We start from the raw sequence: 20,695 nt of genomic DNA, 5'->3' as shown, positions 1-20,695 counted from the left end.
TGACGAAGCCCGCCGGAATGTTAGATTCACCTGAGTGCAGACAAGCCCTCTGTCGAAAATCAGCAGCCTCAACACCAAATGATGGCTGATTCAACTGCAGGGTCTGTGGTCAGACTTGCATGTTGAGGCAGGTTGCTGCTCAGGGGGACTAGATAGCTTCCCTCGGAGTTTATCATAAAGCTACAATGTATGTACGTCTCAAATGAATGTGACCCTTATTTCCCAGGCCTCAAAAGACATGTAGAATCACAGGCCAGTCTCAAGCTCCTGCCCTGATCTCCCAACTCCAGTGGGTATCACTGAGGTGGCTTAAGCCATTGATCTCCTTCATTCATCGAAAAAACATTTACCACGTGCCTCCAATGATGACAACTCACATCGTCTAAGTGATTGCCCTGGCCAGGCACTAGCCTAGACCTGGCATGGGCATCTTATGCAACACTCACCAAACTGTGAGCGAGAGACTGATTCCATTTTGCGTGTGGAAACTGAGACTCACAGAGGTGAAGCGGCCTGCTCAGAAGCACCACACCGATAGGAAGTAGCGTGTCCTTCCCAAGTGCCAGGCTCAGCTCTCACAATGCCCTCTTCCTGCCTTCCAATTCATTCATCCTGCCCATTCCCTCACAAACCAATCTTCATTCTCTCTGTGGGGTCTGCCCCTTAGCCCAACAACCCTGCCTTCTCTGGCAGTGGCCTATCAGCCCTCTCGTAGATCTCACCCTGCTGTCCCAGACTCCTCTTGAAGCCCACACCCTACACCCTCTGCCTCTTCCAGAGCTGGCTTCTAGAACCTTCCTGTTCCTCAGAGTTCTCAACGTTCAGCCCCCATGACATTTCTTGCAGGAAGTCATCTCTGGCCTACCCCTTCCCCCACCTGCAGGACTCCACTGTGTGATCTCACCACATCCTGGAGACGCCTTTATTCCAAGATGATATCCCATATTATGTGGAGATTTTGTGCTTCTGTTTGTCACCGTCTCCTATTAAAATAGTTGCACGGGGGCGTCCGGCTGGCTCAGTCAGTAGAACACATGACTCTTGACCTTGGGGTGGGTTGTGAGTTTGAGTCCCACATTCGGGGTAGCGTTTACTTCAAAAGTAAGTAAAATAAGAAAATGAAATGAGACAGTTTCATGAAGATGGATGACTGTTGCCCAGCACGCTGCACGGCACATTGCAAGGACTCATAAATATTTGACAAGCCAACCAGAGCAGACTCACATTCCGCACAAGGGCATGGGCAAGGGAAAAAGCACACGGAAAATTTAACACAAGAAGGTAAACGCAACCTCATGAATATCACTCATGTGTGGAAGAGGGAAAACCGTGACTGACATACGGTAACTGAACTACACAGGAAAGGATATTACACACAGGCTAAATGTATGACTCAGGAATCTGACCACCTGGGCTGGAGTCCCGGCTTCCCCGCTTACTGTGCGATCTGGAGCAAGTTATTTTCCCTGAGAGAACTAAGGGGTCTCTCTTCTATAAGAGTAGCTAATCTTATAGGGCTGTGTGAGGATCATGGAGACTACGATGTTTTTGTGCAGTAAATGTTATACTCATTTTTTGGCTATTCATAATAAGTTGATTTAACAGAAAAGAGTGAAGGAGGAAACTAAGAAGACACAATAGTTTTAGTATGTTGAGAGTATGGTACAGATCCCCAGGCCAGATAAAAAAATCCAGTCAGATGGGCACCTGACTAACTCAGCTGGAAGAGTGTGAAGCTCATGATCTCAGGGTCATAAGTTTGAGCCCCACATTGGGTGTAGAGATTACTTAAATAAGTAAATAAAAACTAAAAAAAAAAAAAAAAGGATTAAAATCTTTAAGTTAAATATTTAAAAAAATCCAAGTCAGAATCTACCAACCAAAGGCCTGATTTTAAAATTTTTAATTAGCTGCCATATTTAAATTTTGTAAAATGTTTTTATTTATTTTTGTGAGAAAGAGAGAGACAGCAAGTGGGGGAGGGGCAGAGAGAGAGAGAGAGAGAGAGAAGGAGACACAGAATCTAAAACAGTCAGCACAGAACCTGATGGGAGCTTGAACTCAGGAGCTATGAGATCATAACCTAAGCTGAAGTTGGACACTGAACCGACTGAGGCACCCAGGTGCCCCAGAAAATGAAGAAACAAATAATCTGATTAAAAATGGGCAGAGGAGCAACTGGATGGCTCAGTCAGTTAAGCATCTAACCCTTAATCTCAGCTCAGGTTTTGATCTCAGGGTTGTGAGTTCAGGCCCCACACTGCGCTCCACACTGGGCATGGAGTCTACTTAAACAAACAACAAAATAGCTGGGCAGAGGATAGGAATAAACATGTTGCCAGGTCACGTGGGTGGTACAGTCATTTCAGCGTCTGACTCTTGATTTTGGCTCAGGTCATGATGTCATAGTTTGAGCGATCCAGTCGGGCTCCAAACTTGATCTTGGAGGCATGGGGCCTCCTTGGGATTCTCTGTCTCCCTCTCTCCCTGCCTCTCCCCAACTCACGTGCATGCACAGACTCTCTCAATAAATAAATAAATAAATAAATATCAACTAAAAAACAATTTTTGTCAAAGAAGATATGCGGATGGCCAACGGGTACATGAAAAGGTGCTCAACATCACTCATCATCAGAAAAATGTAAACGAAAACTACAATGAGTGATCACCTCTTACCAGTCAAAACAACTATGTCAAAAAGATAAGAAATAAACGTCGGTGACGATGTAGAGAAAAATGAAGCCTTGAGCACTCCTGGTGGGAATGCAAATTGGTACAGCCACTGGAAAACAGTATTGAAAGTCTTCGAAAAATAAAAAACAGAAATACTATACTATCCACTACTGGGTACTCAACCAAAGAAAAGGAAACTTTTCTAACTTGAAAAGACACATGCACTTTTTTTTACTGGAGCATTATTCACAATAGTCAAGATATGGAAGAAGCCCAAGCGTTCATCAATGGATGCATTGGATAAAGAAGATGTGATATATATGAATAGTGGAATATTACTCAGGCATAAAAAGAATGAGATCTTGCCATTTGCAACAACATGGATGGACCTGGAAGGCATTATTATGCTAAGTGAAATAAGTCGGAGAAAGGCAAATACCTTACGATTTTACATATATATGAAATCTAAAAAACAACACAAAAGAACAACACCAAAAAGAAGCAGAAACAGATCCATACATACAGAGAACAAACTGATGGTTGCCGGAGGTTAAGAGGCTGAGGGTGGTGAGCAAAATAGGGGGTGGGGAGTGGGAGGTACCTGGTCCAGTTATGGAATGATTAAGTCGTGAGGATGAAAAGTACAGCATCGGGAATACAGTCGTCCTCCGATGGCGACAGATGGCGGCTACACTTGTGGCGAGCATAGCGTCATGTACAGACTCATCGAATCACTATGTGGTACACCTGAAACTGATGTAAAGTGTGTGCCCATATGCCTCGATTTAAAATAAAATCTAGTCTGTTTTTAAAAATGAAGAAACTTCACGTTAAGGAAAAGAAGTCGAGTTCTGACTTCTCTCGGGACATTGTAAGATTTGGCACCTCTGGACTCCCATTTTCCCGTGGCATTAACTGTCTGGATTCATGTAGTAAGTGCCCACTTTAGACTGAGGGCATGTGCTCTAGCTGACCACAGCTCCTCCAGGCCCTACTGCTTCTGATCTGACCTGCCTCACTCCGCAGGCTTTGTAACTGCGACTCCTGCAAACGATGATGCTTTCTTAATACCAATATAATTCATTCTTACACACAGTTCTCTGCTTAAGAACTGACTCCAACTTTATCTGTCACCTCCTCCATCTGGGGAACCATCCAGCCTCACTTCCCACGACTTTGCATCATATCCATCATCCCCTACAGGCTAATATGCCTCCTCACACTCGAGCTCCTTCCTGCTATGGGCTGAAAGGGCCCCTCCCTCCCTTCCGCTCCCCCGGAGCCCCCTCACCTGTCAGGGCTTAGTTCACGTCCAATTGCCCTCAAGGGTTTCCTCCACGCTCTGCAGCCCACAGCATGGTCTCCCTGCCCCAGGCTTGCACTGCACAGGGACAGAAGCGATGACTGTCCAGTGCACTTGGGTGTTTCTCAGTCTTTATCCTGAACCAAAATCTGTCCTTATCCACTCTGTTCTCTCCTTGCCTCCCGCCAATGCCGTGTGGGGTATCTGTCCTTGCTAAATCTATCCCTGAGACTTGTGTGATTTAAAACAAACCAGAACCAGGTGGAGGGAAGAGGACAAGAGGTGCGGGAGATTAGGGGCAAAAAAGGAGAAAACTAGGGCAAACCGAGGGTTGGCAGTGAGCGGGAAGGAAAGGGGGAAGGGGCTGTAGCAGCAGCTGGGTATGAGACAATAGAAAAGCAAGGAAGCACAGGGAGGGGGATTTTGCAATGTGACTGCTTCCACATGTAGTCAGAACCACACCGTTCGGGGACCCCTGGTCTTTGGTTCTCTGTGGCAATCCCACTTACATGGGCCAGGGACTGACTGCACATATTCATGCAGAATGACTGACCTCAGTGTCCTCAGGTGTTCTCAGGTAAGTGACCTGAAGAAGATGTCAGGCATCAAGAACGTGGACTCTTAGATTTCACCTCTTGGCAGAAGTGTGATGAGATCAGATGGCAACATGGTTTTGCATCCCAGCTAATTCCCAGGAAGATATTCTGGACTACAGAGCAGTGGTTCTCAAACTTGAGCCAGCGGCACAGTCACCTGGAGGGGATGGGGGAGAAGAAAACACTTGTTAAAACAGAAATCATTGGGCTCCGCCCCCAGAGCTTCTGATTCAGCTGGTCTGGGACATGGTCCAATAACTTGCTTTCCTGCAACAGCTCCCAGGTGATGCTGATGCTGCCAGACTGGGGACCACACCTTGAGAAACCCGGCTCTAGAGTTCAGGGCGGAGGTCCAACCCAAAAGTCACACCACTGAGCCACTCTACCAACAAAGTAACAGTCCCCTCCTCCTTCCTTCACTCTTTAATAGGTCATGCAACCTTCCCCTTCAGGGTCTTTATTTGGACCATGGACTCCCATGGCAGGGTGGCGGGTGCCCCCTTGTGGCTCAAATGGAAAACTTATGTGAACGGTAATGCACTCGCTGTAATCCTTCAAGTTTGCCGAACAAATTTAGTTTTATCTGCCTGACAAAAGATCCACAGAAATCTGAGATGTTCATCATTCACCAGGAGGGATCCAAGAGCCACTCAGGTGTGCGTTGTGCCAAGTGCTTGGCCCAAAGGTGCCCCAGGCAGCAGAAATGATTTATTCTCATGGCTTGGGATTTTATAGGGTGCGAAGTGCTTTAGAAGAAGTCCAAACCAGATTATTCCCCGCATCCTTTGCTGGTGAATATGCCTCAGTAACTTAAGTTAGAACTGAACAATTTCAAAGCCCTGTAAGTGCTATGTGGCTAAGAAGAGACTCTGAGTGAGTTGGAACCATGCTTTCCCCCCTACCTTTCCCGAAATTAGAAACGTGGCATTATTGAGTGTGAGGTAGTGCACTGGTGCCAGCTGTCCCCAGTTAATCCGGCGCAAGCATGCAGTGTCTCATCTCGGCTTTATGCAGGGCTTACAGTTATCTGGTCCCGTTATTCTGGTCGGCTGCCACCTGCTGCTCAGGCATGGAGCATGCGGGAGGAGGTAACCTGGGGACACGGTCAGCTAAGCAGGCCTTTCAGCGTTGAGAGTGTATTACAATCACCTGCAGGGCTTGCTTGTTAAACCATAGATTTCTGAGCTCCACCCTAAAGATTCTGATTCAGTGGGGAAGGGGCGGGGCCTAAGAACGTGTGTTTCTCATAACTTCCTGCTTGGTGATGCTGCTGCTGGGGGCGGGGGCTACCCAAAGCACCTGGATGGCATCTGTAGTTCTCCCTGTGCCACACATTTCTTTTTTTTTTTTTTTTCAACGTTTATTTCTTTTTGGGACAGAGAGAGACAGAGCATGAACGGGGGAGGGGCAGAGAGAGAGGGAGACACAGCATCGGAAACAGGCTCCAGGCTCTGAGCCATCAGCCCAGAGCCTGACGTGGGGCTCGAACTCAGGGACCGCGAGATCGTGACCTGGCTGAAGTCGGACGCTTAACCGACTGCGCCACCCAGGCGCCCCGTGTGCCACACATTTCTTGACGCTTGATTATTCATCAAAGTCTGTAAATAACCAAGAGTCTCTAACTCAGGGCTGCTCACCCGGGGTACTAATGATATTTTGACCTGATCCTTCATTGTCCTGTTGGGGAGTGGAGCGGAGGCTGGGCTGTACATTGTAGGATGTTTAGTCTCATCCTCGGCCTCTCTCCTCTAGATACCTGTAGCAGCCTTGTCCCCCCCACCCCCAGGTTTTGACAAGCAAACGTGTCTCAGACATCACCAGATGGCTCTGGGAGGCAAAACTGGCCCCAGCCGAGTATTGCTGCCCTAAAAGGTGGGCAGATTTTCCTTTCCCATTTGGTCGAGTGTAAAGGCATCCTCAAATGTTGCCTCAAATACATAATGATACTGACATAAACTACACTGTCAGCTCTTTGGAATTAAATCACAACAAAAAGCTCCCCATAGCTTACATATGTTGAATACCTACTATGTGCAAGTCACCCTGCTAATGCTTCTTAAACTAGCCCCTTTAGAGGAAAAAGAGAGAGGGACAAACCAAGAAACAGACTCTTAACCATCAAGAACAAACAGTTACCAGAGGGGAGGTGGAGGTGGGTGGGGGATGGGGCAAATAGGTGATGGGAATTAAGGAGTGCACCTGTCGCAGCAGTGCTGAATCACTACATTGTACACCTGAAACTAATATCACACCGTAAACTACACCAGTTTTTAAAAATTTTTTTTTCCAACGTTTATTTATTTTTGGGACAGAGACAGAGCATGAACGGGGGAGGGGCAGAGAGAGAGGGAGGCACAGAATTGGAAACAGGCTCCAGGCTCTGGGCCATCAGCCCAGAGCCTGACGCGGGGCTCGAACTCACGGATCGCGAGATCGTGACCTGGCTGAAGTCGGACGCTTAACCGACTGCGCCACCCAGGCGCCCCCTACACTAGTTTTTAAATAAAATCTTTAAAAAATTTTTAAAATAAATTACCCCCTTCAGTTCTTCCCCAAGGTCATGGTTACTACCAGTGTGGCTATGGGTGGCACAAGGGGAATAAAGGGGTATCCAGACCACCACAGCCCAAGAAAGATATAAAGCAAGTCACAAGTAGGAGCCATGTGCATATTTTTACATTTTATTTATTTTTTTTTAATTTTTTTTTCCACGTTTTTATTTATTTTTGGGACAGAGAGAGACAGAGCATGAACGGGGGAGGGGCAGAGAGAGAGGGAGACACAGAATTGGAAACAGGCTCCAGGCTCTGAGCCATCAGCCCAGAGCCCGACGCGGGGCTCGAACTCACGGACCGCGAGATCGTGACCTGGCTGAAGTCAGACGCTTAACCGACTGCACCACCCAGGCACCCCTACATATTTTTACATTTTAAAGAAGCCACGTTTACAAAGAAAAAGAAATGGGAAAATTAATTATAGTATATCTTATTTAACTCAGCATTTATATCCCAACTGTGATCATTTTAACATGTGATCAATATTTTTTAAATTGTTAATAGAGTTTACGTTCTTTCTATGTCTGGTACTTGGGTCTCTGAAATCTGTGTGTATTTCACACTTCAATAAAGCACTTCCTCAGTTTCCACTAGCTATGTTTCAAGTACCCGAGAGCCACCCGTGCTACTGGCTGCCCCTCTGGAAGGCACAAGTCCAGACTCTCTGCTCAGCTGTCTTCCAGCCTTTATTTGTAGAATAACATGTGCCAATTTCACTTCAATGTCCTTCAGTTTCTGCCTGCGCTTCAGCCATTTTGTCAGACTCACATACCTATTCATGTACTCTACAATCTGTTCCTGAAATATCTCTACTTATTTTAAAACGAGGTCTACAGTTTTATCACAGTAGATGCCTCCTCTGGTGGCCAGACTGTTGACTACTGTCTAATTTTAGTTCTGATAGCTTTTCCAGTGGCTGTTTCCCCACACAGTCTGTGTTTGTACTTGCATAACAGAGATGTTTCATCTTATCTGATGCTAACCACACAGGCACATGTTCGTCATGCTCTTGTGCCTTCTGGTTTATCTCCTGACATCTAGGAATGTTCATCCTCATGTGAGAATGCCGCCTTTCTTGCGCCCCCATGCAAGGTTTCTCCCTGTAGTTTCTCACGCTGTCCCTTTTAAAAGTTTCTGATCACTCAGGAAACGAGTGATTCTTTAGAGAGTTTTGCAATACACCTCTTAGCCTTATCACATGTGTTCATTCACCTTTTACAAGATGAAAATCAAGATGGACTTAGATACTGAGGTCAACTTACACCCATAAAAAGTAGTGATGAGAGTGATTCCTTACGAAATGGTTCCTATGAGCCACGCACTACGCTCAGCACAAGACACGCATTGTCTTACTCATTTTTTCCAATAGTCCCATGACACATGTGCTATTGTGATGGCCATTTTCAAGCTGAGGTGAGGAGGCACAGAGAGTTGAAGTAATTTGCCCGTAGTCTCCCAGGTAGCAACTGGCAGAGTTGGGGGTCTCTCCAGGTATGTTTGATGATAGAGCGGCTCTCCTCGCCTCTAGGCTCCACTGTCTGAAAGATGTTTCGCAAAGATTGTTCTTGTTCCTGAGTTTTTAAGGATACAGTTCCATAGATCATACCCTTTACCTGGGTTACCATACACCTTCATGGGGAAAAATAAGTATTTTTGGTATTTTAGGGACTGCCTCTGAAGCTATATGCCAAGGCTTCTCAGGATGCTGGGCCCTTGCTGCCTTGAACAGGAGGCTGAGACTCAGGTCCATCACAAGCTCAGACCAGGAGACCCAGCAAGTCCCATCAGAACCCAGAGGAAGAAGAGCACAGAGGCAGAAGCCAGAGCAGAGTGGACTAAGGAGTGATGTGAAGTGGGATATGAAAGGGGATGGTGAAGACAGGCTTGGCGGGGGGGGGGGGGGGGGGGGGGGGGGGGGGCAGAGACAGAGAGAGAGAGAGAGAGAGGGTGGAAGGTGAAAGACAGGGCTCAAAGGAGGGGTTGTGCTTTTGTCTTGCACTTTTGTTTTGTAAAAGACTTGAGCAGGTGGCAGCGCAGAAGGGGTTAAGTGAAGAAGCCACTGGAGAGCTCAGGGAGGGGTAAGTGGGAATCAACAGGGACCCTGGAGAGTCAGGTTAAGAAGGTGTTTGGAACCCATGTGGGGGAGACATGTCTGCCAGGTTTAATGCCAAAGCCTTTTTGTGCCTGCATCATTCTGTCACCTCCCAATGTCACTGCCTGATAAAAATACCCACTGTCAAAATTCCCATGGCCAAGTGGCTTGGGAAGTTAATTGTTTATACATTTTCTTCCCACTCGGCATTACTTTGAATCCTTTTCAGTGAGGAAATGCAAAATACATGTATCCGGGGGCAGTCCCGTATGCAGGTGACATGGTTTGATGCAAGGGACACTAAGTCTCCATCTAAAACAACTCTCACCGGCTTTCTTGGGTTCTTAAAATATCCCGCCATTTGAATTATCTTCCTGAAGAGTCCTGTGAAAATACAAACAGGTCAAAACAATCTTGAAGCGAGCATCTATGTTCATTGTAGCATTATTCACAATAGCCAGAAAGTGAAAGCAATCCAGATGTCTATCGATGGATCAATGGATGCACAAAACTTGGTTTATACATACAATGGAATAGTAGCCTTAAAAAGGAAGGAAATGTTGGGATGTCTGGGTGGCTCAGTCAGTTAGATGACAGGCTTAGGCTCAGGTCATGATCTCACGGTTCATGGGTTTGAGCTCCACACAGGGCTCTGTGCTGACAGCTCAGAGTCTGGACCCTGCTTGGGATTCTCTGTCTCCCTCTCCCTCTGCCTCTCTCCCACTCACCCTCTGCCTCTCTCTCTCTCTCTAAAATAAATGAATCCTTAAAAAATATTTTTAAATAAAAAAGGGAAGAAAATGTTGATACATGTTACAACATGGATGAAACTTGAGGACATTATGCTAAGTGAAAGAAGGCAGTCACAAAAGCCCAAATACTGTATGTTTCCACTCATATGAGGTGCATACAATAGTCAAGATCATAGAGACAGAAAGCAGACTGATGTTTGCCAGGGGCCAAGGGGAGGGAGCCATGGGAAGCTGTTGTCTAAGGGCATGGAGTTTCTGTTTTGCAAGACAAAAAGAGCCTCTGCTTTTCTGCCTGCTCCCTGCTTTCCTCCCCAGGGGGGCACTGCTCAGGCTGCACCACTCCCTCCAGGCTCCCGGCTCCTGCTCACCCAAAGCCCCACTTGGCTGTCTCCACCTGCCACTGTGATCATGTATTGCGATCTCATCAACCATGATGGTAAGTCCTCAGACGTCAAGACCTGGGAGATCAAGGGTGGGCAGCCCCTGGAGGTGGAGGAGAAGATGGTCAGGAGGACAGACGTACCGCTGGTGACTCACTCATTTATGGCGTTGCCTCTGCTAAAGACCCAGAGAACGAAGGTACCAAAAGGAATCGCCGGTGTTGATACTATCAACGAACTATCACTTGCAGTAAACCAGCTTCACAAAAGAAGCCTACAGGAAGTTCATCAAAGACCACATGGACCCAACCAAAGGCAAACTTGAAGACCAGAGACCAGGAAGAGTAAATAAACCTTTGATGAATCCAAATCAAGCGTATCTTGGCTAACTGCAAAAACCACCGGCTGTTTATTGGTGGAAACACGAAGCCAGATGGCAGCGTTGCCCGGCTGGACTACGGCGGTGAGGATGGTGTGGCTCCTTGTATGACTTTCTCTTAGGACGGTTTAGAAATGGAAAAAAGTTAACAAGTTTGGCTATTACTTTAGATCTGTCACCTGGTGTCATCACTGCTGCTGCTTTTGATCCATGCTACCAGGACTTCGAAAAGTGGGAGATGTCATCTTGAGCTCTTCATTCATTTTCACCTTGATTTATTTGGAGTAGAGGAATTGTTTTTAAGAAAAAAAATCATGGGGCGCCTGGGTGGCTCAGTCGGTTACACGTCTGACTTTAGCTCAGGTCATGCTCTTGCAGTTCGTGGGTTCGAGCCCCAAGTCGGGCTCTGTGCTGACAGCTCGGAACCTGGAGGCTGCTTCGGATTCTGTGACTGCCTCTCTCTGCCCCTCCTCTGCTCACACCTCTGTCTCTCTCCCCTTTCTCTCAAAAGTAAATACACATTAAAAAAAATTTTTTAAAGGAAAAAAATATCATGTAGGTTGTCTGAAAATAAATACATTTAAACTAAAAAAAAAAGATGGAAAGAGTTCTGGAGATGGAGGGTAGTGATAGTTGCACAATAACATGAATGTACTTAATCCCACTGAACCGCACACTTGAAAATGGCTGAAAAGTCAAATTTTATGTTACATACACTTTATCATAATTTTTAAAATGTTTTTTAAAGATTTTGTTTTTAAATTTTTTTAATGTTTTTCTTTATTTTTGAGAGAGAGAGAGAGAGAGAGAGAGAGCCAGCAGGGGAGGGGCAGAGAGAGAGGGAGACACAGAATCCAAAGCAGGCTCCAGGCTCCAGGCTCCAAGCTGTCAGCACAGGGCCGTATGCGGGGCTCGAACCCACAGACCATGAGATCGTGACCTAAGCTGAAGTTGGACGCTTAACTGACTGAGCCACCCCGGAGCCCCCAAAGATTTTGTTTTTAAATAATCCCTCCACCCAACGTGGGGCTTGAACTCACAACCCCAAGATCGAGTCACATGTTCTGCTGACTGAGCCAGGCAGGCGCCCCAACACAATTAAAACAAACACACACAAAAAAGCCCATTAAAAACCCAGGTCATTTAACAGGGCCACTTGATTACTTGTTCTCGTCTGCTGTTAGCTTGGCTCAGCTTTGTTTTTCAGTAAAGGACCATTGGTCTCGAGCAGGACCCCGAAGAACAGGTGACATGCATGACGGTCACCAGGAGAGTTCAGGGGGCTCTAGCACGTGCTTTGAGGAAGGCCCAATCTGGCGTTCCCATCCTGAGCTGAGGGGGACACCTCTGCATGTCCTCGGTAGCACGAGGAAAATGTGAAAGCCCCAGGCACCGTGAGGAGCTGCTTTATGAAGGAGAGGACATCAGCCTCTGTTTTCTCTGCCCTTTCACCAAGGGCTGCCTGGCCAGAGGCCTCCCTCGGGGAGAGTAATACTACTACAAAGGTACGGTTATCAGTTAGGTTCCTATGAGCCAGAGACAGTGGCTAGTCTGGAAAACCTTCTCCCAGCTCCCCCGTCTTACAGGCTGGTGAGGCCCTTGACAACACGTCTCAAAGTCAAGGGTGGGTGTGAGGATGGTAGAGCCACACCCGACTGGCCAGAGGGGGCCTCACAGCCTGATAGCTTTCCTCAATTTGGCCAGCACCTCCTCCACCTCCAGCCCTGGGAAAGAGAGGCATTTTGGTCACAGAAAGCAGCATCTTAAGCCTCTGTCATTAATGAGGGAGACAGAATTGTTATCCTAGTAGGGGAACACTCAAAGAAGGAATAAATTTCATTTCCATGCATCTCCAGCTTGAGTCCCAGGCTTAACAGATGCTATTTTTATCAAATACTTTCTATTCTCTGACATGCTTTGCTAACTTTCTACTATGAGGCAAATCAGGAAAAGTCCACATTTGATTTCTCTTCCTTCTGGCTTCTCTCTCCCCATTTGCGAGAGGGATGGTGGCATGGGTGGGGGCCCTGTCCTTTCAGTAGGAGGTAAGTGACAAGGCCGGCATCCGAAAACTCAACCTGGTGCCAAAGCATCCCGGAAACGGACTCTGCTTCCTCTGCAAATGACATCGCGTCCTGGCTTCACCCCATCCCAGATGGCAGAGCTGATGGGACAGGGAGAAAATACAGATTTTAGAGTATTTACAGCATCCTGGCTCCCCACCCCCACTTCCTGTGACGGAGGATTTAGTCTTGGCAGCTAGGTTTTGGAGCCTTTCTTGTGTGGAATATAGGAAAATGCTGGAAGGGATTCTGAGTCATGCAGTGCTGTGAGCGTGGGTGGCTTGGTGAGCCCACCAGAGAAAAGGCAGGGAATTACCTGCAAGGGAAAGCAGAATAGATCAGAAGGTAAGAGGGAGGATAAAGGAGCTGAGAGCCAGAGATGAGATGAACTGAGGGGAATTCAAGAGATAAGTTAAAGGGGATTGGCGTACCTGGTGGGCTATCATGAGAAGGATTTGGAAGAGAGATGAGAGGAAATTTTCCAGAAGCCTTGTTGGTGTTATGAATAGACCCTATCCTCCTGGTTGGCATTTTTAAGACATTTCAATAAAGACACAAATTTATTTCAAACTTTTTTTTTTTTTTTTTTTGATATGAGGGACTGGGGTTTATTCAAGGCAGCCTGGACTACTGGAGGCTAAGGTTAGTAGTGAAAGATGACCACTTTTAACCCTCCTTATCCCATCAACACATCCTGTAGTTCAGATATTTCAAACTGGTGTCCTATGGGCTGGATTTGAACTGCAAATGTGTCTTCTTTGGTTTCTTGAGAGTTAATTTTTTTTGCAGCCACCATTGAAAATTGTGATTTCACATTTAAAAAGCTTGCAGTTCCTACTTCTTTTGAAAAAAAAAAAATTGAAAAATCTGGCAACATGAGACTCTCACTTCTATAAGGCAAAAAAGACTCATGCTCTCTGGTTAACCCCAGTGTCCACCACTCACATAAGGTGTGCATGTGCACATATACCTGGCCTGCTTCCTGCATTTATATTTCCTACCATCTGGAAACAGCAGACTAGATAGTTGGGGCCTGCTCTCCTGCTGAGGACAATTCCAAAGGCTGGACAAAATAAAAATAAAATCAACCTGAAAGCATCAAACAATTAAAAAGACAATAAAGAGGTGCCAAACCAAGATCTGGGAAAAGACGGGCATTTAGGGAGGCAAACCCAACAACCATCTTTTCCCCCTTGGGATATTTGCTGCTTCTGGAAGAGACAATTGAGAAGCTCAGACGCTTCTTTGTAGGCAGTTTTGCATGTAGGCAGTTTTGCATAGTAAGCAGTTTTGCATAGTAAGGGGATGAAACTTGGAATCCAGTGCCCATCAAAGGAGAGGAGGGCCTGTAATTCCCCATTTTAGGCTAGGGGCCATATGGATTGCACCTTAAGACTGGATGAATAGGAGATAGACCACATTGTGCAGGGGCTCAGCTCAGCTGCCAATGAGCTTAATTCTTCAAATTGGATTAAGGTGATCCTAGATTGCTAGTATCCCCAAGTACCTAGCAGAAGCAAATGTAAATACTCTCTGGAGGAATATAACACCATACTGTCTCGTGTAACTTCTACCAATAATTTTTCACGCACAATTTCTGCACACATGAAACTAACCAGATATATAAGGAAATAATATGAATGAGATCCAGCAGAAACAACTACCATAAAAACCCAGAAAACTGCAGTTACTGGAGTTATCAGACAGACTATGCAAAGGAGATAAAATATTAAAAATTCTGGCAGAGAATTAGAAACTTAAAAAAAGAGACAATGATGATTTGTAAAATAACCAAATAGAAATGTACAATTGAAAAGCATAATAAATAACAAAAGAGCTCAGAGGATGAGATTCACCACTGACTAGACACAGTTGAAGGGAGAATTGATAAACTGGGCAGTAGGTTAGAAGAAAACATCAGGACAAGACACGAAAAGACAAAAGGATGGAAAATACGGTGAGAGAAGAAGAGATATGGAAGATAAAGTGAAGGCTGAAGTTCTAGGAGGTGATGAGAGAGAAATTAAAATAGCAGCAATATGTGAAAGTAAAAATAGCTGGGAAAATGCCAAGATTCCAGAAGACCTGGACACCCCAAGCAGTAAATAAAAGAAAGCCACTCCTAGGTACATCAGGGTAAAATAGATGAAAATCAAAGACAAGGAGGATAAAAATGTTAAAATCAACTAACATTACTTGAAAAAAAAAAGAATAGACTGTTATCTTGCTTCTTAACAGAAATAATAGCAGCTAGAAATTAGGAGAATTTAAATGTCCTTAAAGTACTGATAGAAAACCTAGAATTCCATACCCAGAGAAAACAGCCTGCAATCATAAAAATGAAATGAAGATAATCTTTGGGATTCTTTACCAGCAGCAGATACTAAAGGAGTGTTCTTTAAGCAGAAGGAAAACGATTTTAAATGACAGGTTATAGATAATAGGAAAAAATGAAGAAGAATGCAAAGGCTAATATGAAGAATCCAAATGAATTAGACTGTACCAAATAACTTAACAATGTCCATTGGGGATTTAAAAATTTTTAGGGGCTCCTGGGTGGCGCAGTCGGTTAAGCGTCCGACTTCAGCCAGGTCACGATCTCGCGGTCCGGGAGTTCGAGCCCCGCGTCGGGCTCTGGGCTGATGGCTCAGAGCCTGGAGCCTGTTTCCGATTCTGTGTCTCCCTCTCTCTCTGCCCCTCCCCCGTTCATGCTCTGTCTCTCTCTGTCCCAAAAATAAAATAAACGTTGAAAAAAATAAAAATAAAATTTTTTAATATATAACAAATATATATAAGTCAGAATGAAGGGGTAAATGAAATTAAAATGGTCTAAGATCCTTGTATTACTGTGGAAGAAGATAAAAATATCAATTAACATTAGACTTTGATTCAGTCAATGACACACACTGTGGTCTAGGATAACCTCTAAAGAATAGTCAAAGAAGTATATAATTTTCAAGGTAATAGACAGAAATATAGAATATTCAACCACACCAAAACAAGCAAGAAAGGAGGAAAAAAAGAATATAGAACATGTGGGACAAATGAAAGTATTTAATAAGATGGTACATTTAAATCCAAATATATTAGTAATTACATCAAATGTGAATGAACAAAGTACTTCAATTAAAAGTCAAAAAGTATCAGGGCTCCTAGGTGGCTCAGTCAGTTGAGTGTCTAACTCTCGATCTCAGCTCAGGTCATGATCTCACAGTTCATGTGTTCGAGTCCCATGTCAGGCTCTGCACTGACAGTGTGGAGCCTGCTTGGAATTCTCTCTCCCTCTCTCTCTGCCCCTACACCATTTGTGCTCTCTCTCTCTCTCTATCTCAAAATGTATAAATAAACTTAAAAAAATTTTTTAAAAAGTCGAGGAGTATCGAACTGGATAAAAAGATATGCATGCTATCTATAAGAAACAGATAAACATTAATTTTAAAAATGTTGAGTGGTGCCTGGGTGGCTCAGTCAGTTGAGCGTCTGACTAAAGCTCAGGTCATGATCTCATAGTTCATGAGTTTGAGCCCCACGCCGGGCTCTGTGCTGACAGCTCAGAGTCTGGAGCCTGCTTTAGATTCTGTGTCTTCCTCTCTCTCTTCCCCTACCCCGCCCACGCTCTGTCTCTCTTGAAAATAAATAAACATTAAAAAAAATTAAAAATGTTGAAAGTAAATGGTGGAAAATATGTAAATATTAATTAAAATTATATTAATATTAATAGTATACATTGATATCAAGTTATATTTTAAGGCAAAAACATTACTACAGCTAAAGAAAGATATATCATCATAACAAATTCACAAGGAAGATACAGTGATTATAAAACTTGCACACGTCTGGGGCGCCTGGGTGGCGCAGTCGGTTAAGCATCCGACTTCAGCCAGGTCACGATCTCGCGGTCCGGGAGTTCGAGCCCCGCGTCAGGCTCTGGGCTGATGGCTCAGAGCCTGGAGCCTGTTTCCGATTCTGTGTCTCCCTCTCTCTCTGCCCCTCCCCCGTTCATGCTCTGTCTCTCTCTGTCCCAAAAATAAATAAACGTTGGAAAAAAAAATAAATAAAACTTGCACACATCTTATAATGTACAGTCAAAACTATGAAGCTAAGATTGGCAAAACCACAGGAAGAAGTGAGCAGGTAAATGAATAAGGATACAGATTATTTGAACACAATTACCAAATGACTTAATGGACTTATATAAAATATCATACCTAACACTTATAGAATTCAGGTTCCCCAAATATTTAGGACTCCTTACCTTCCAAGAAACTAATAGGATTGAAATTCTCTGTATCGGGGCTCCTGGATGGCTCAGTTGGTTAACTGTCTGACTCTTGATGTCAGCTCGGGTCGTGATCTCGCAGTTCGTGGGATGGAGCCCCACCTCCAGTTCTGCACCGATATCAGGGAGCCTGCTTGGGGTTCTCTCTCTTCCTTTCTGTCTGCCCCTCCCCTGCTCTCTCTCTCTCAAAATAAATAAATAAACATTAAAAAAAATAAATTCTTCATCTCATTTTATGTAAGATGTGGTCATAGGATTTGTTTTGGTCAATGAAATGGGGAAAGAAGTAGCTTCTAGGTTCTAGAGTAGTAGTAAACGTTACCTCTTTTTTCTTTCCTGAATGCAGAGGACGAGTTCCTTGACCTCCTTGAGCTCAGTGTCCTTGATTAAGGATTACACGGAGCAGAGTTGCCTAGCCAACCTGAAAATGGACAGGTTGATGTCCATTAATGAGAAATACAGTTTTGTTATTTTAAGTCACTGAAATTTGGGGATTATTTACAACCACAGTATAACCTAGTCTATCCTAATAAAGGTATAAAAAGAAGAGGACTGCTTTTCAGGCACAGAGGTGAGCTTGTCTTGAAAGGATATGGCATGATGAAGTCCCAGGAGTCCACCGTGGGACTCCCAAAGCTCCAGGGAGGTGGGGGTGGGAAAAAGGCTGGGAAGGGCAAGCAGCTCCCAAGAACAGCCTATGAGGACTGACTAGAGGCAAGTTTGGAAGGGCCTTGTATTTAATAAGGAATGGGAATTGTCCTAGAAGTTGAAGGATCTCCAGAAGTTGGTGAGCGGTTGAATATTGGTAGTAATGAAAAGGATAAACTGGAAACAATCTAAATGATGTGAAAGGAGGAAATTATGTAGAGGGTTACTATCAATGAACATGTTCCAGAGTTATTTTCCATTCCTTGGAACCATTAGTAGGATTTGGTGACAATTTCTTTAGTAATTGCATGCATATGCAAACACACACATAAACCAATTTAAAAACACAAATCACATCAGGGTGCCTGGATGGCTCAGTCGGTTAAGCGTCCGACTTCAGCTCAGGTCATAACCTTGTAGTTTGTGAGTTCAAGCCCTCTGTCAGTCTCTGTGCTGACAGCTTGGAGCCTGGAGCCTTCTTTGGATTCTGTGTCTCCCTCTCTCTCTGCCCCTCTTCCACTCACACTCTGTCTCTGTCTCTCTCTCAAAAAATAAATAAACATTAAAAAAGTTAAAGACACAAATCACATCAATTATACTCTATGTGCTATTTCCCATTTTTTTTCCAGTTATCAATACCTTCATGTTTATCTTCTGTGTCATCTCAAGGAGACTTGCTTCTTTCCTTTTAATTGGGCGCTATTATATGGATATACTAGAATTATGTAACCATTCCCTTATAGACAGATACTTAGGTTGTTTCGACTATTTACAAACAATGCTTCAGGGACCAACTTGCTAATAATACGCATACATTTTTATCTCTTCTTTCTCCAGACAGGAAGACCAGTTTTGCCACTATTTGAATGGTGACAGTTTTAGGCTAGATCACAGAAACACAACCGGGCAGGCCATTTGAGGTGACAATTTTGGTTAAGGGGTACCTGGTATGCCTCAATTATGCCCAGAATGGTGTCTTGAACATAGTGAGCACTCAATAAGTATTTGCTGAATGAATGAACAAATGAATCCACATCTACTACAGACACTTGTGTGGTCTGCCCTGCCCTCTTCTTCAACAGGGTTTCTCAACCTCAGCACTATTGACTTTGAGGGCTGCCTGCTTTGATGTGGGGGCTGTCCTGTACACTGCAGAATGTTCAGCAGGATCCCTGGTCTCTACCCACTAGATGCCACTAGTACAACCCCAGTCGCAGCAACCGACTATGTCTGCAGAAATTGCCAAATGTCCCCTGGCAAAGAAATGAGTCCCAGTTGAGAAACATTGATTTACAACACGGATTTACTTGTGTAGGGACAAAGGCCCTTTCTAAAAACACTTCTGCCAACCCTCCCATATCACAAGGGTTTTCATGGAGATGCTACATTATTCTTGGTTCAGATGTTATTTCCCTGACATCTCCTTCACGACTTAAGTCAATCCTCATTATTTGTCAATCTCCCTTATACCTTCTCTACTCACCAAACGCTCCTCCTTAGTACTTATCTAAAATGAATTTTAGATATGAGTATTATTAAATTAAGCTATTTGCCTCACTCAACTCTCTAGAGGCAGCCACAAATAAAACTTTGGCATGTAACATGGAACTTTTTGCTCACCATGTTTCTATCTAGTGCCCGAAACAATGCCTGACATATAATAGGTGCTCACTTCTCTTGGATGGATGGACAGCAATCTGTTACCAGTCAGCAATGGCCAGCCCCAGGTACAACAGGCTTCGGCCAGTTTTTGTTCCTGTGACTTCTGAAACAATTTTGAAAAATGAGGTCATCTCTACCTACATTTTAAAGTTGATGTGTGACATGCTCATCATTAGTTTCATAGGGCTTCAAGATAATACCTTCCAGCATATTGTACATATTGGAATTAAAAACTTAAGTTGTGACATCATTCTTTAAATATACCTATTCACGGGGCGCCTGGGTGGCTCAGTAGGTTAAGCGTCCAACTTCGGCTCAGGTCATGATCTAGGGGCTCGTGAATTCGAGCCCCGCGTCAGGTTCTGTGCTGACAGCTCAGAGCCTGGAACCTGCTTCAGATTCTGTGCCTCCCTCTCTCTGCCCCTCCCATGCTCATGCTCTGTCTCTGTCTCTCAATAATAAATAAATGTTAAAAAAAATTAAATATACCTATTCATCTGTTATTATTTCCGAGATTCCCTATGATTCACTTTCACAGTAGTTTCCCTCAAATTCAAGGAATAGAAGAAACAAATTTTGTTAAAAAAAAAAAAAAAAAAAAAAAAAAACAACCTTGGGGCACCTGCATGGCTCAGTCAGTTGAGCGCCCAACTTCGGCTCAGGTCATGATCTTATTGTTCGTGTGTTCAAGCCCCGCGTTGGGCTTCTTGCTAACAGCCTGGAGTCTGGAGACTGCTTCGGATTCTGTGTCTCTATGTCTCTCTCTGCCCCTTCCCAGCTTGCACTCTCTCTGTCTCTCTCTCTCTCTCTCACACACACAAAAATAAACTAAAAAAAGAAAAATACCTTATTTAATCATTAAAGGAAGCTGAATTAAATTATTAAAGGAAGTTTCCAGTTTGGGGACCTGGAGCTGGAGATTTTCACATTTGGAGTAATGGCACCTTAGTAAGATTTGTGGAATGAGGGGTACACTTTCCAGTAAGGGTTATTACCAACACAGGCACTTTCTTAGGCAAATCAGTTTTAGGAAGGTGTGCCTAGAGGGACCAGTTCCCTAAAAACAATCCTTGTGAAGTCTGGACGGCCATTCTGGGGGTAATGCAGCCTAGAGGCCTGCAGGGGGCAGTATTGGACAAGCTGTTCGACTCGATCTCGGGGGCTCTATCTCAGGGGTAGTGGGCCGCCCAGCCGGGTCCCCTCTGGCGTGTTTGTGTTTGCACAGTGAATTATTCATAGAAAACGGGCTCCAAGGAGAATGGAGGCCAGACTCCTCTATCCTGTATCTAGAATCAGGGCCCAGGGCTGTAAAC

General features: G+C 44.6%; 1 long non-coding RNA gene across 4 annotated transcripts in view; it reads right to left on the bottom strand.

The window, feature by feature from the left end:
- LOC123605408 overlaps window positions 1-20,695 on the bottom strand; it is a 32,425-nt gene that overhangs the window by 3,437 nt on the left and 8,293 nt on the right. The window contains exons 3-7 of one of the 4 annotated variants that reach the window (XR_006715765.1): window positions 17,395-17,493; window positions 10,340-10,454; window positions 9,548-9,603; window positions 4,530-4,729; window positions 3,965-4,054 (exon numbers count right to left, since the gene is read on the bottom strand). This is a non-coding gene — a long non-coding RNA (uncharacterized LOC123605408). Of the gene's footprint in view, window positions 1-3,964; window positions 4,055-4,529; window positions 4,730-9,547; window positions 9,604-10,339; window positions 10,455-12,808; window positions 12,895-17,394; window positions 17,494-20,695 lie in introns of those variants that run through there. The other 3 variants (XR_006715760.1, XR_006715754.1, XR_006715758.1) reach the window with 3 other exon arrangements.

This window comes from Leopardus geoffroyi, chromosome A1 (assembly GCF_018350155.1).
Source record: "Leopardus geoffroyi isolate Oge1 chromosome A1, O.geoffroyi_Oge1_pat1.0, whole genome shotgun sequence".
Classification (NCBI taxonomy): domain Eukaryota; kingdom Metazoa; phylum Chordata; class Mammalia; order Carnivora; family Felidae; genus Leopardus; species Leopardus geoffroyi.
This window is presented reverse-complemented; position numbering and strand designations above follow the sequence as displayed.